Genomic DNA, 13,251 nt, shown 5'->3' with positions numbered 1-13,251 from the left:
ACAGTTGTACCCTTGAATGGGCATTTACTTCTGGGGACACGTTTTTTTTGAGGGTCCCATTAAATAATGCAAGTGTATCAAAGCTGTAGTTGCTGAATTCATGCATTCTAGAAACTTCCAAAACACTGGGCGTGTGACCATGTTGCCTATCTGCAGCAAATCTATGAAGGTTAGGAAACCTTACATTCAGCAGCACAGAGCATTGGCCTGTAATGGGCTCACACTGACTGCATGGTCATGAGGGCTCACAGAAGCTCCAGTCCAGCCTGAGCACTCAAAGCTTGGCATGCCACCCCGTGGCTTGTACAGAGATTTTTCAAAATGACCTTGAACTGCACCTGTCATAATCATTCCATCACAAAAACCAGGATTCCCAAGACATTTGTATTAGTGATAATGGGAACTGCAGTTGCTGGAGAATCCAAGATAACAAAGTGTGGAGCTGGATGAACACAGCAGGCCAAGCAGCATCTCAGGAGCACAAAAGCTGACGTTTCGGGCCTAGACCCTTCATCTCTCTGAAGGGTCTAGGCCCGAAATGTCAGCTTTTGTGCTCCTGCGATGCTGCTTGGCCTGCTGTGTTCATCCAGCTCCACACTTTGTTATCTTCCCTAAGACATTTCACATGTACTACAAATTAAACCTCATCTTTATAACACACATAAGATATCCAACTCATGGATGGAAAGAAACATGTTGGTAATGGTACTTACTCTAATGCTCTATCACCATTGTATGGGAGACAAGATTTCTTTATTAAGCTAACTGCTTTCACAGCAAAACAATTAATTAGCAAGTTAATTAACATTACACTTTCATCACAAAAGAATAACTTCCTCCTAGTGGTCTGATAAGCAACTACTTGGGTCCTCTTGAATTAAGAAATGTGACAAGTCATCTCACATCAATAGCAGACATTACCTTCTTAGAGAATGAGGGAATTTGCAGTTTACAATTAAAAACTGAATACATTGAAAATACTCAGAGATAATGGGAACTGCAGATGCTGGAGAATCCAAGATAACAAAGTGTGGAGCTGGATGAACACAGCAGGCCAAGCAGCATCGCAGGAGCACAAAAGCTGACATTTCGGGCCTAGACCCTTCAGAGAGATGAAGGGTCTAGGCCCGAAACATCAGCTTTTGTGCTCCTGAGATGCTACTTGGCCTGCTGTGTTCATCCAACCTCACATTGAAAATACTCAGTAGGTACACATGGAGAAACAGTGAAAATTTTCGACACACCAGTCACAGACATGAACATCAGTTCTTTCTCTACCCACTTATGCCATCAACTCTGCTGAGTATTTCCAACATTTTCAGCTTTTATTTAATTTCCAGCATCTGCAGTATTTTACTCTTGTATGACACTTCCTAACTTCGTTGAAACTTCACGAGTAGCAGTTAGGCAACATTGATGCTAATGCATAATGCCTGGAAAACAACGATAGCGAAGACAAAAACAGCCTGTGAAAAAAAACTGAAATTCAAATGAAGTATTGCACAATTGAAAAAAAACTAAGTAAAAAGGTCTACAGTTTTACAGCTGAAATCTAAGTTCTTTTTCATTAAATTGGATTTCATTTCTTTACTGGCGTTTTGGGATCACATTTTGCAATTCAATTATTGTTTGGAATCAGAAACTCTATGGGTCATACGAATGACAAATGAAAAGAATTAGTTATAATGGGACATGAGCTGAACCTGAAGCTATAACTAGTATTGCATCAAATGTATTATATATCAGGGAAAATAAATTGAAGTACACGAAAGGTGAACTCTAAAATTTTCAAAAGATGGCAAGTGCAAAAAAAAAACTTATTCTTTAAGAGTCTGGGCTCCGCAGACATGTCCCTCCAGGGCTTCTAATGTACAGGTTTATTACAATTCTCCCAGCGTTTTAAAGTCTACGATCTTTTCTTTTACTTGCCCTCTTCCCTTCCTTCTTTCTACAATTTATGTTTGAAAACCCATGTCTGTTCAATCCTAATTGTATTTTCTGTGGTTTGTGGCTATACACCTGTGTCCCACGCAAGAAGAGAATGAAAAAGCACACAACTCTGAAACTGGTAACGTTGAACTTTATGATCAACATTCATCCCAGATTATATCATAGCCAAATCTATTGCAATATTGTGAAACATGCCAACTAATTCATCCACAAAGTCAGACACATACCAGCTAGATAAACAACTAGATAATCTGTTTTAATCTTGGTTGAGGAATATTGGCCAGAGTTCTGGGAGGAGACTGTTTCGAATAGTGCCATGAATGTTTTACAAGCAGCTGATTGGGCCCAAGATAAATATTTCATGAGAAACTGGCACTTCTAAACACATTGCCCATTACTGTGTAAGCCTTGATGATGTGCAGTGAAGTGGTGATTCAATCCAGAAGTTTCCGACTTGAGCTGGGACAGTGTTTCCCCTCAGTTGGTTCTTCATGCTAATAAATTTGTTACCTCATTCCACAGACCCTTGAAGATTCGGTTCGGAAATGTGTCATCAACAGATGTCAAAGTTGCATATCCCTGAGCCTCATTTCAGTTGGAGGCACAAGTATAGGGCCAAGGCCCAAAATAAAAAAAAAATTCAACCACGCTTACAGGAACCACAATAATGTGGAGTTGACACCAGCACTGTAGATCCAGCAGAAAGGTGATTTTATGTACAGTGGCCAGGTAAGATTCCCCCCATTACTGTCTCTCCCAGAGACACTCAGACACTGGCTACTTCATGCACCTTTCTTAACTGAACATTCAAAAAAAATCCCTGTCTACTTAATTGCTTAACAGCTTAAAAGAATTCTTCCAGCACTGAAAATCTGGATTACCATAAAACTTAAATGCTCGTTTGCTTTTATGTAACTGTTGAAGTAAAATCTGTGGCCCCATGTCTTTCTTTAACATTAGAGGAGTTCAAATTTGTAAACCTTTTGCTAACAAACTCCTTATGTAGGTATCTAGTCATTTAACTTAATTCAAATGCTCTTTGAAATGATACTTGAACTCATTCTACAAAATGGGTTTCTGACCACTTGGGGGGAAAAAGTTATCTTCAGAGTTAAAACCAAAAACCCATTCGCCTCTAGTTTTAAATCCAAATGATAATATTACAACCTTTGTCACAAAAATAGAAAAGAATTCATAATTCAGGCTGATGATCCTTCTCAGAACTCTTAAACGTCCCTGCTCCCTAGTGAAAAACCCCAACTTCTCCAGCAACAGGTCACTTGTCATAACCACACAATTATTTGCGGGTGCTTATTGTGTGTATTGGCTACTGTGTTCTCCAGTTAAGTGCCTAGAGCCAGAACCCAGGGCAGGGGGAATGCGGACTGTGGCAAACACCTGGACCCTGGTCATTGCTGGTAGTTCTTGATGTCGACCAGCTTGAGCTGCAGAGCTGAAAAAGTGGCTGTTTAACATAAATCTGAACTTGCAAGTTGAGATTCTAGGTTGTGTTTTGGTTTAAAAAGTTGCTCTTTTCGGTCAGCGCTACTGACAGCTGTTATGCTGCTGCTTTTGATCTCCAGATGGCTATGTGGCAGTAACTGATTTTTTTTTTAAAAAAGCCCACCAGAAACCCTCAGATTTTGGTCCAAATGTTGTGAGCCTCATAATTAGGGAAAAACAAAACTTGAAGAAGAACCATTTGTTTTTGATCTAATGAAAATATTCTTCTCATTATGAGAATTACAGTATCCAGCTCCCAAGCTGGGGAGTGTAGAGACACAGTCAGGCTGAGAGCTTGTTTCTGATCACTATTATATATTCAATATGTCAGGTGTTTACCTTTATGTTGTCTGTATGCCTACATATAGGGTAAGGAGCATATTTATATCAAGTAGCACTTCCCAGTGACAGGCTTTCAGTGAATGCTATGGGTGTTCCCTTGGTTGAAAATTTGGTTATGTCAAGAAAGATTCTTGGAGTCATTTTGGAGCCAGTTTCATGTCTATGTGCGTGCGTGCACGAGCGCTTTTTGAAGGTGCACCTTCAGGTTGAAACCACAAAATTGAATACTACTGCAGTATTTAATTTTATTTCAAAGTTAAGCCAGCCTCTAAAATGTTGTGGACTCCTGTGGTGCAGAGCTTTCTCTGAACCAGGAGGCATGGGTTCAAATCCCACCTGCTCCAGAGGTGTGCGGAGTCTTACAGCAAGGAAACAGACACATTAGTGCAACTGATCCATGTTAATCATGAACCCAAACTAAACTAATCCCACCAGCATAATAAAATGTGAGGCTGGATGAACACAGCAGGCCAAGCAGCATCTCGGGCCTAGACCCTTCATCAGAGCCTCTGATGAAGGGTCTAGGCCCGAAACGTCAGCTTTTGTGCTCCTGAGATGCTGCTTGGCCTGCTGTGTTCATCCAGCCTCACATTTTATTATCTTGGATTCTCCAGCATCTGCAGTTCCCATTATCTCTAATCCCACCAGCACTTGGCCCATATTCCTCCAAACCTTCCCTATTCAAGAACTTATCTGAATGTCTTTTAAGCGTAATTGTACTGCATTCATCACTTCCTTTGACAGTTTATTCAACATACTGAAGAGAAAGTTGTCCCTCATGTCCTTTTTTGAAGATCTTTCTCCTGTCGCCTTAAAAATATGTACCCTACATTTGAACTCTGCCACCCCAAGGAAAAGCCGTGTTATTCACCTTTATAATATGCTCATCATTTTAGAATCCTCAACAAAGGTCACCCCTCAAGCTTCTCTGCTCCAGTGAAAAAAGTCTCAGCCTTTCTGGTTTATTTTTAAAATCTCATACCCTTCATTGTATAGTAATAGTTGAGCAAGTTGATTAGAAAATAACTAAAAAACTTTTGGTTAAATGATCACAATAAAATAAAAAGTAGGTCGCATTCTGAAGGCATGCTGTGTTGATATTCTCAAAAGCTGATTAAAATAAATGCAAGAAACTAAACAAAACACAATAATGTAACTCACAGCATTTGCTCACTTCTGTTCATTTTATTAGTCTTGCATAGTTTGGGTGCTCAATTTTCACTAAAAGCTTGCTTAATGACAGATTTTACAAATCTCTACCATCTCCTAAATTCATCCACCTTGGTTAAAATCCAGCAGGTGGTCAACATTGTGGCATTAAAATTTCATTGGGGGAGACGATTCTCCTAATCATCCACTGTAACATTGGAAATAAAATCCATTGACACTCCGGGAAACAGCTTTAAGGGCTTTTACCATAAAGCACCTTAATCAAAACCCAACAACATCATTTAAAACTGCCTTGAGAACTGTTTTCTTTTAAGGATTTTCTGTTCAAGTTGATCTTGTATTAACTGCATTTCTTTCATTTCAATTTACCCCATTCACACACATCAAACAAAAGGTTTTCATAAAATACTATTTCCACACTTACTTTGTGCAAATGTAACTCATCATAATATAACCTGTGGAGATTAGCTGTAAATTTACAAGGCATAGCACAATTTGTTTGACAGCTTCCAAGGGAAGGGGAAATCAGTATACTTCCGTTCAGGCTGTACTGAACTTGTGAACCATGAATCATTCTTCTCTGAAAAATTCAGATCAACAACTAAATACAATTTTTTCTGAGTAGTTGCCCGAGTGACAATGCAGGGGATAGTATCCCTGGTGTAAAAGGATCAATGTATTTTATAGCACTTTGCATGCTGGCATTAGCTAAGTAGTCACCAATAAGGTTCTATTACAAAACAGTTCTAGTCTGTCACCAAATGTAGTGATTTCTTTGTAGCCACTTCATTAACCTCAATTGAGCATTCTGTGATTAATTATTCCTTAAAAGTGTAAGCATTAGGCTTCCATTCATCATGGGAATCTTGAGAGGAGTGTTTCACAACCATACCTTTGTGCCAGGGGGCGGGGTGTGAGGGATGTGTTGCGGGAAATGCGGGAGACGCGGTCAAGAGCGTTCTCGACCACTGTGGGGGGGAAAGTCCTTGAAGAACTTGGACATCTGGGATATGCGGGAGTGGAATGCCTCATCATGGGAGCAGATGCGGCGGAGGCGGTGGAATTGGGAATAGGGGATGGAATTTTTGCAGGAGGGTGGGTGGGAGGAGGTGTATTCTAGGTAGCTGTGGGAGTCGGTGGGCTTGAAATGGACATCAGTTACAAGCTGGTTGCCTGAGAGGTCCAGGAAGGTGAGGGATGTGCTGGAGATGGCCCAGGGGAACTGAAGGTTGGGGTGGAACGTGTTGGTGAAGTGGATGAACTGTTCGAGCTCCTCTGGGGAACAAGAGACGGCGCAGATACAGTCATCAATGTAACGGAGGAAGAGGTGGGGTTTGGGGCCTGTGTAGGTGCGGAAGAGGGACTGTTCCACGTAACCTACAAAGAGGCAGGCATAGCTGTGGCCCATGCGGATGCCCATGGCCACCCTCTTTGTCTGTAGGAAGTGGGAGGAATCCCGCCCCCGCCACAACCGCCCAAAGAGGCTCCCCCTCGTTCTCACACACCACCCCACCAACCTCCGGATACAACGCATCATCCTCCGACACTTCCGCCATCTACAATCCGACCCCACCACCCAAGACATTTTTCCATCCCCACCCTTGTCTGCCTTCTGGAGAGACCACTCTCTCCGTGACTCCCTTGTTCGCTCCACACTGCCCTCCGACCCCACCACACCCGGCACCTTCCCCTGCAACCGCAGGAAACGCTACACTTGCCCCCACACCTCCTCCCTCACCCCTATCCCAGGGCCCAAGATGGCTTTTTCCATATTAAGCAGAGGTTCACCTGCACATCTGCCAATGTGGTATACTGTATCCATTGTACCCGGTGTGCCTTCCTCTACATTGGGGAAACCAAGCGGAGGCTTGGGGAACGCTTTGCAGAACACCACCGCTCGATTCGCAATAAACAACTGCACCTCCCAGTCGCAAACCATTTCAACTACCCCTCCCATTCTTTAGATGACATGTCCATCACGGGCCTCCTGCAGTGCCACAATGATGCCACCCGAAGGTTGCAGGAACAGCAACTCATATTCCGCTTGGGAACCCTGCAGCCCAATGGTATCAATGTGGACTTCACCAGCTTCAAAATCTCCCCTTCCCCCACCGCATCCCAAAACCAGCCCAGCCTGTCTCTGCCTCCCTAACCTGTTCTTCCTCTCACCAATCCCTTCCTCCCACCCCAAGCCACACCTCCATTTCCTACCTACTAACCTCATCCCACCTCCTTGACCTGTCTGTCTTCCTTGGACTGACCTATCCCCTCCCTACCTATACTCTCCTCTCCATCTTCGGTCCGCCTCTCCCTCTCTCCCTATTTATTCTAGTTCCCTCTCCCCATCCCCCTCTTTGATGAAGGGTCTAGTCCCGAAACATCAGCTTTTGTGCTCCTGAGATGCTGCTTGGCCTGCTGTGTTCATCCAGCTTCACACTTTATTATAATGTTATTAAAGAGCAGAGTAGGTCTATTCCTGTTTTTGATAGTCATGATCATATAACATTCTGCACGGATGAGATAAGCTGGGCTAGTCCCTAACTATCGTGCAAACAGAGGATTGAGTCATAACTGGAGATTTTTTTTAAATTCTGAATCGAATTTTAGCGTGAGCTGGGTCTGTGGGTGTAATTATCGGGACAAGAGTAGGTTATAGCCATATGATGAACGAGCAACTCCTTTTTTACTTCACACGATTCTCGACAGTCTTCATCATTAACTTCAATCTTATCCTTTTTGTCTATTATCATGATTGTAACGAGGGCAGCCAGGTGGACTTCATGAGTTCCTGATTGGACTGGATTAATGGAGTCAATGAGAGAGCCCTGGCTGACAGGTATAAATAGGAGTGTCAGAGGTTCTGTTCACTCAGAGTTAGCTCGGAGGAAGTCAAACCAGTGTTAAGTATTGTCCAAGTATAAAGTTGGTGATGAGATAGCAGCCTCTGGAATTATTTTACCCATCATATTGCACTATCTTGCTGTGAACTTTTACAGATTTTGAAAAACGTGGCAAAGTTGTATTGCATGGTAGAGATTGAAAGTATATTACAGAGGGAATCAACAGTTATCAGACTTACTGATCTTGAGAACACTGATACAACTGTGAACCAAACAGTATCCTCTGCCTCTTAGGAACTGCATTTTACAGAGACACATTAGGGCCTTCAATGCTTTGTGCTCACTGTGAAGACACAAGCTGTTCATTCCACTCTACTTCTATGAAGTCATTTGATGTTTCCAACTTGTTAGATTACTGACAAAATAAAATCCAATTACATCTTGCATGAAAATAATCTTGATTAATTTTATGCAACCAAGCAGAAAGTCTTCTCCTGAACGGTTGAGATCTTGTTCAGGTTACCTGGGTTGCACATTTCAAACTTTTTCTCAAAATATGAATTCACAGTTACCATGCAAATATTATACAATGTCCAGAATATGTGAATGAGGGCTGAGGTAGTCATTGAAGTCAGTGTTCTAAAGGACAAATGGAAAACATTCATGCAAATTTAAAAAAGGTTTTGCATGACACAGTTAAAAGAAAATCTGTTCTCCCTAATTTATTTATTACTTGTTGCAGCATCACCTACTGTGTGCATATAAACAAACACTTTCACTGTAGTTCTAAACATTAATTATCCATGCTGCAAGTTTATTAAACCATATCTATTACCAGATGCCAATTAAGGACATTTTCTCTGATTGTTTGGTGAATTGATAAGTCTGTCTTGAAAGAGGAAATATATTACGTGTACAATTGATGGGGGAGAGTTAAGACAGTGGGGAGGAAGGAATAAGATGCTCCTAATTGGCGAAGGTCCAGAGTCCATGACTTGTCTTCCTGGCCCTGCCCACATTTCAAAAGTATTTGATCAACTCTAAAGCAGCTTGAGCTGCCCAGTGGACTCGAAACGTGCTATACAAATGTAAATGTCTTCTTGCTTTCCAGATCCAAAATCTTCACATTTGAGTTTATGCATATGTAGTGGATGTGTTATTGGGCAAGTATTTCAGAGAACTAAACTTAATCCTCCCATAACTTTTCATAGAAATTCAGATTTCTTCACAAAATAACATACTACATGAAAATAATTAAGCACAACCAAGCACTGAACGTACAATATTGTTGCTTTGGATATTCATGTCAAAGAGGGAACAGAAAAGGCACCAAATTCCAGGGGCTAAGGGAAAAATATCCACTTTGGGAAGTGGTGTTAGATCATCAGGAGACAAGACAAAATGGAAAATTCTTCAAGTGTAACATCATTTAATAGGTCAAATTAAAGTATCTACAAGCCTGGAAGAACAGGAGAGAAAAAACAAGTGACTTTCTGTTAGAATCTTCTCTAGGAAGAATGAGGTTTCTGCCACATTCAATGATGGCAGAATGAAATTGAAAACAGGAAGTAATAGCTGGCAAGTGAGGAACATTGCAAACTTAACATGCTGAGAATTGGGAAGTACGTGGTCACTGTAAGGACGTGTTAATACAGTCATCACATTAAACTATTGCACATAATGTAATTTCTAATGTAATGTTATTAATTGCATATACTTTGTATCAATCCACTGAGAATAGTTCCAGCTTATTAGATGATCATTGTAATTAGTGCTGAAGACAGGGTCTGCTCTCAAATCTGTGCAAAAATTAATGGTGAATGAATGTTTGAGGGCCAGATGACTCTCAGTATATGACACCACCTAATAGATTTGAAGCAATTTGGATAAATGATGACATGGAAATAGCCATTCAATCTAGATGTTGCCATGACGCAGACAAATCCATACTTGCAGAAGAATTTTTTCTAATGATTATAAATAAATGTAGATATTTGAAATACATTTGCTGCATTTTCAGCTTATGAAAGACAACACATGTTAGGGCATGCTTTGAAACTCTTTCCCATTGGTTAGCAAAATATTGTTGATGATCAGAGATCAATATTCTGCATATCTATCTTGACAAACATCCATTCCGTCAGTGAAAGCAATTTTTGAGGTATAAATAATTTATTAAAATATACATTTGTTTCAATGTTAACAATCTAAGGTTGAATAAAGGTCTAGGATAACGTTTCGCGGTAGTGCTGGGGTTTATTTGGGAAAAAAGGACATCCACCTTGATCTTGCAAAAATGACAGACTTTCAAAATGATCATTGAATCCAGCCAATGTGGCAGAATTCCAGGACAGACTAATAACGTTTCACAGTGAAAAGAAATGTGAACATACATAATCTAGTCGTGGAAGCAGAGTCATTAATGACATTTAAGTGACTGCTGGACATGCACATGGACAGCAGTGAATTGAGGGGATGTAGGTTAGGTTATTTTACTTTTGGATTAGGATTATTCCACGGCACAACATTGTGGGCCGAAGGGCCTGTACTGTGCTGTACTTTTCTATGTTCCATGTTCTATAATCAGAGATAACAGGAACTGCAGATGCTGGAGAATCCGAGATAACAAGGTGTACAGCAGGATGAACACAGCAGGCCAAGCAGCAGAGGAGCAGAAAAGCAGAAGGGTCTAGGCCCGAAACGTCAGCTTTTAGCTCCTAAAATGCTGCTTGGCCTGCTATGTTCATCCAGATCTACACCTTGTTATCTTTGAACGTACATAATGCAAGTTTTGGGCCAAAGATTCAACAGAAACATTTGCAGGGGAGTGTGAAAATCTGGTGGACATCTTTACTGAGTCATTGGGTGCATCTAAATACTGTATGTCACATTTCTTTCCCTCTGAACCTGATAAAAGGGCGAGAACAAATATTCAGATTTACTGGATTGAAACCTAACCTCAAAAAATTACAAATGCATAGACGAAATTTTAATCCAACAGCATAATTTTGTTAAATGCTTACAATTTCTGCTTTTATAAGTGGCAAGGTGTAAAACTTTCACCCCTAATTCTGTAGAGAACAAGGTTCAAAAACGAATGGACAAATTTTAAGGAACTTGAATCACAAATAGGTACAAGCCAAGGAAGGAGGAATCGATTTTTGAAAATGTTATCCAGAGCATGGATTTTTTTCCCCCTTAGGTCTTTTAGGTGACTTGAATTATTTTTTAATAATAATGGTTTCAGCTGTTCATTTTAGAACGTTTTGGATTGTCTCAGCTGCTGCGGTAGAATTTATCACAGCTGTCAAAACAGGATTGAAGTTTTCAGAACAGCCTGTTGCACTTGTATAGGCCCAAAACCTCCTCAACAAGGAGATTCTAACTAAAATATTGACTTTTTCCAACTTATAGTTGCAAAACAGCGATCAGGTAAGAAAATGCTTCGAGCAAGAAGTGGCTCATTATAATAACCCTGAGTTATCATGACATGATGTAGGTATACACTGAACACCTTCTTCACTTGCTGATCAATATATCTGAATAAAGATATTTATAAACATAATTTTATATCATTCGGAAACAGGAAACTGCAATCATTACCGGCTCAATTTCTTATTCTGTCTATTATTTCTACTTCAAAGTATTTTTGATTCTTCAAAGTAACACTGATGTGGGTAGCTCACATTAGTATCAGGGAAATTTCATAAAATTTAAATTTTAAATCTCACGTTAACAAAAAAAGTTACTGGACCGTTCAGACAGGGGCAAGTGTTCATATTTTGAAGATGGGTTTCTTTTCCCCCTAGCTTTTTCCCTTCCAAGCAATGTTCCTCCTTCTTTTGAAGATGAATTTCCTAAGGCGGAGGAGATAGTCTAGCCATACCAAACTAGTCCCATGGTTGGGAACAGAGGGAGCATAGTCAGAGCTGAACCTAGTATCCAGAGCACATGCTAGGACCAAGAGAACAATGGTCCAGAGCAGCACCTGCGGACAATTTCCCTTCCTTAATGAAGGGGCACTGAGGGAATGAACAAGAGTCGGCCATTCAGCCCCTCAAATCCCTTCCACCCTTTAATAAGGTCATGGCTGACTTGTGTCACAATTCTATTCAACTCAGAATGAAGAACTGTACCAAAATTTCTCCCCAAATGGTCTGATACTTACTGTAATGTTCTCCTAGGTTCAGCCAACGTCAAAAAAAGCCTACTAATTTATTTCAAAAAATCTACAGGTCAGTACGGCACAGACCAAGAATGAAATATTATTGATCCACATCTTTCAAACACAGATAGAAAAACCTCACCAAGCAATTCCTTAAGCACTGACAACAACCTTCATTATAGCCTTGAAATTTTTCCCATGACTTGTGTGAAACAACCATTGCAGCCCATCCACGAGTCAACAAAACCAAGTCTCTGAAGCAAAATATTTCAAAATGTTGAAACAAACAGAAGAATGCCTCAAATGCTTCCTATGACTTTTGGCTGCACATTATTTTTGTTATATCATTGAATGGACCCCTCAATCCTTTGTTTTTCCTGTCATTGATAATCTGCACTCTTTCAGATTTTACTGTTTCTTAGTTCAGATTCTGATATCCTGATGGTGCTTCAATAAATCTCCATTCGGGTTCAAATCCAGGAACCTCCCCACCCTTAACAACACTGTAGATGTACATATACCACAGAAACAACAGCACTTCAAACTGGCAGTTTACTGATTGCATTCAAGAGTAATTTGGGACACCCTGGATTTGCAAATGAGCATTCCACGAATGAACGAAGGAAAAGTTGAAGTAGTCCATGTCAAATGCAAGGAGATCATGAATTAACAACTTGGCTTATAATTTTGATTTTTCATTGGAGTCTTTTGCTTCCCATTTGTTCAATTAATTTAGAGCAACGGTTTAATTTTTGAATAAAACATACAACTGTGGATGCTGGAGATCTGAAACAAAAACTGAAATTGCTGGGGAAATTCAGCAGGTCTGGCAGCATCTGTAGGAAGAAAACAGCACTGACATTGTGTTCATGACTGTTCATCAGAGCTTTTAACAGCTAGGTTCCAGCTCGCTGGAACACTGTACAAACTTGAAGAACAACATCTCATTTTCTGCTTTAGAGCCTGATTCAATCCTTCCATGTTTTTAAGTCTATTGAAACCATTCTATGCTTTATAAATACACTGAAAGCTAAATGTACCAGTATTCATGGAGAGATGGAAGAATGCGCACATACACAATTGCTGACTCCAGTGATGTATAGGCCATATAACCGTGCAATTTGCATTTCTAAAGCATTCTATTGCACAAATTCTCTGAAAATCACAGTAACTTCCTTTGACTTATTCGAACAATTCCTGGGTGTACCATCCATCAATATGGAATTTCAGAAACTCAAAGCATTCATGAATGTATGGATGCAGGCTTAAATCTCAGCATCT

The 13,251-nt window shown here is 40.4% G+C and overlaps 1 protein-coding gene across 2 annotated transcripts in view; it reads right to left on the bottom strand.

Moving 5' to 3' along the window:
* grip1 (glutamate receptor interacting protein 1) overlaps positions 1 to 13,251 on the bottom strand; it is a 384,971-nt gene that overhangs the window by 326,685 nt on the left and 45,035 nt on the right. The gene's annotated exons all lie outside the window — the stretch shown is intronic.

Source organism: Stegostoma tigrinum, chromosome 18 (assembly GCF_030684315.1).
Source record: "Stegostoma tigrinum isolate sSteTig4 chromosome 18, sSteTig4.hap1, whole genome shotgun sequence".
Classification (NCBI taxonomy): domain Eukaryota; kingdom Metazoa; phylum Chordata; class Chondrichthyes; order Orectolobiformes; family Stegostomatidae; genus Stegostoma; species Stegostoma tigrinum.
Note: the sequence above shows the minus strand (reverse complement) of the source record. Positions and strands in the feature narration are given on the sequence as shown.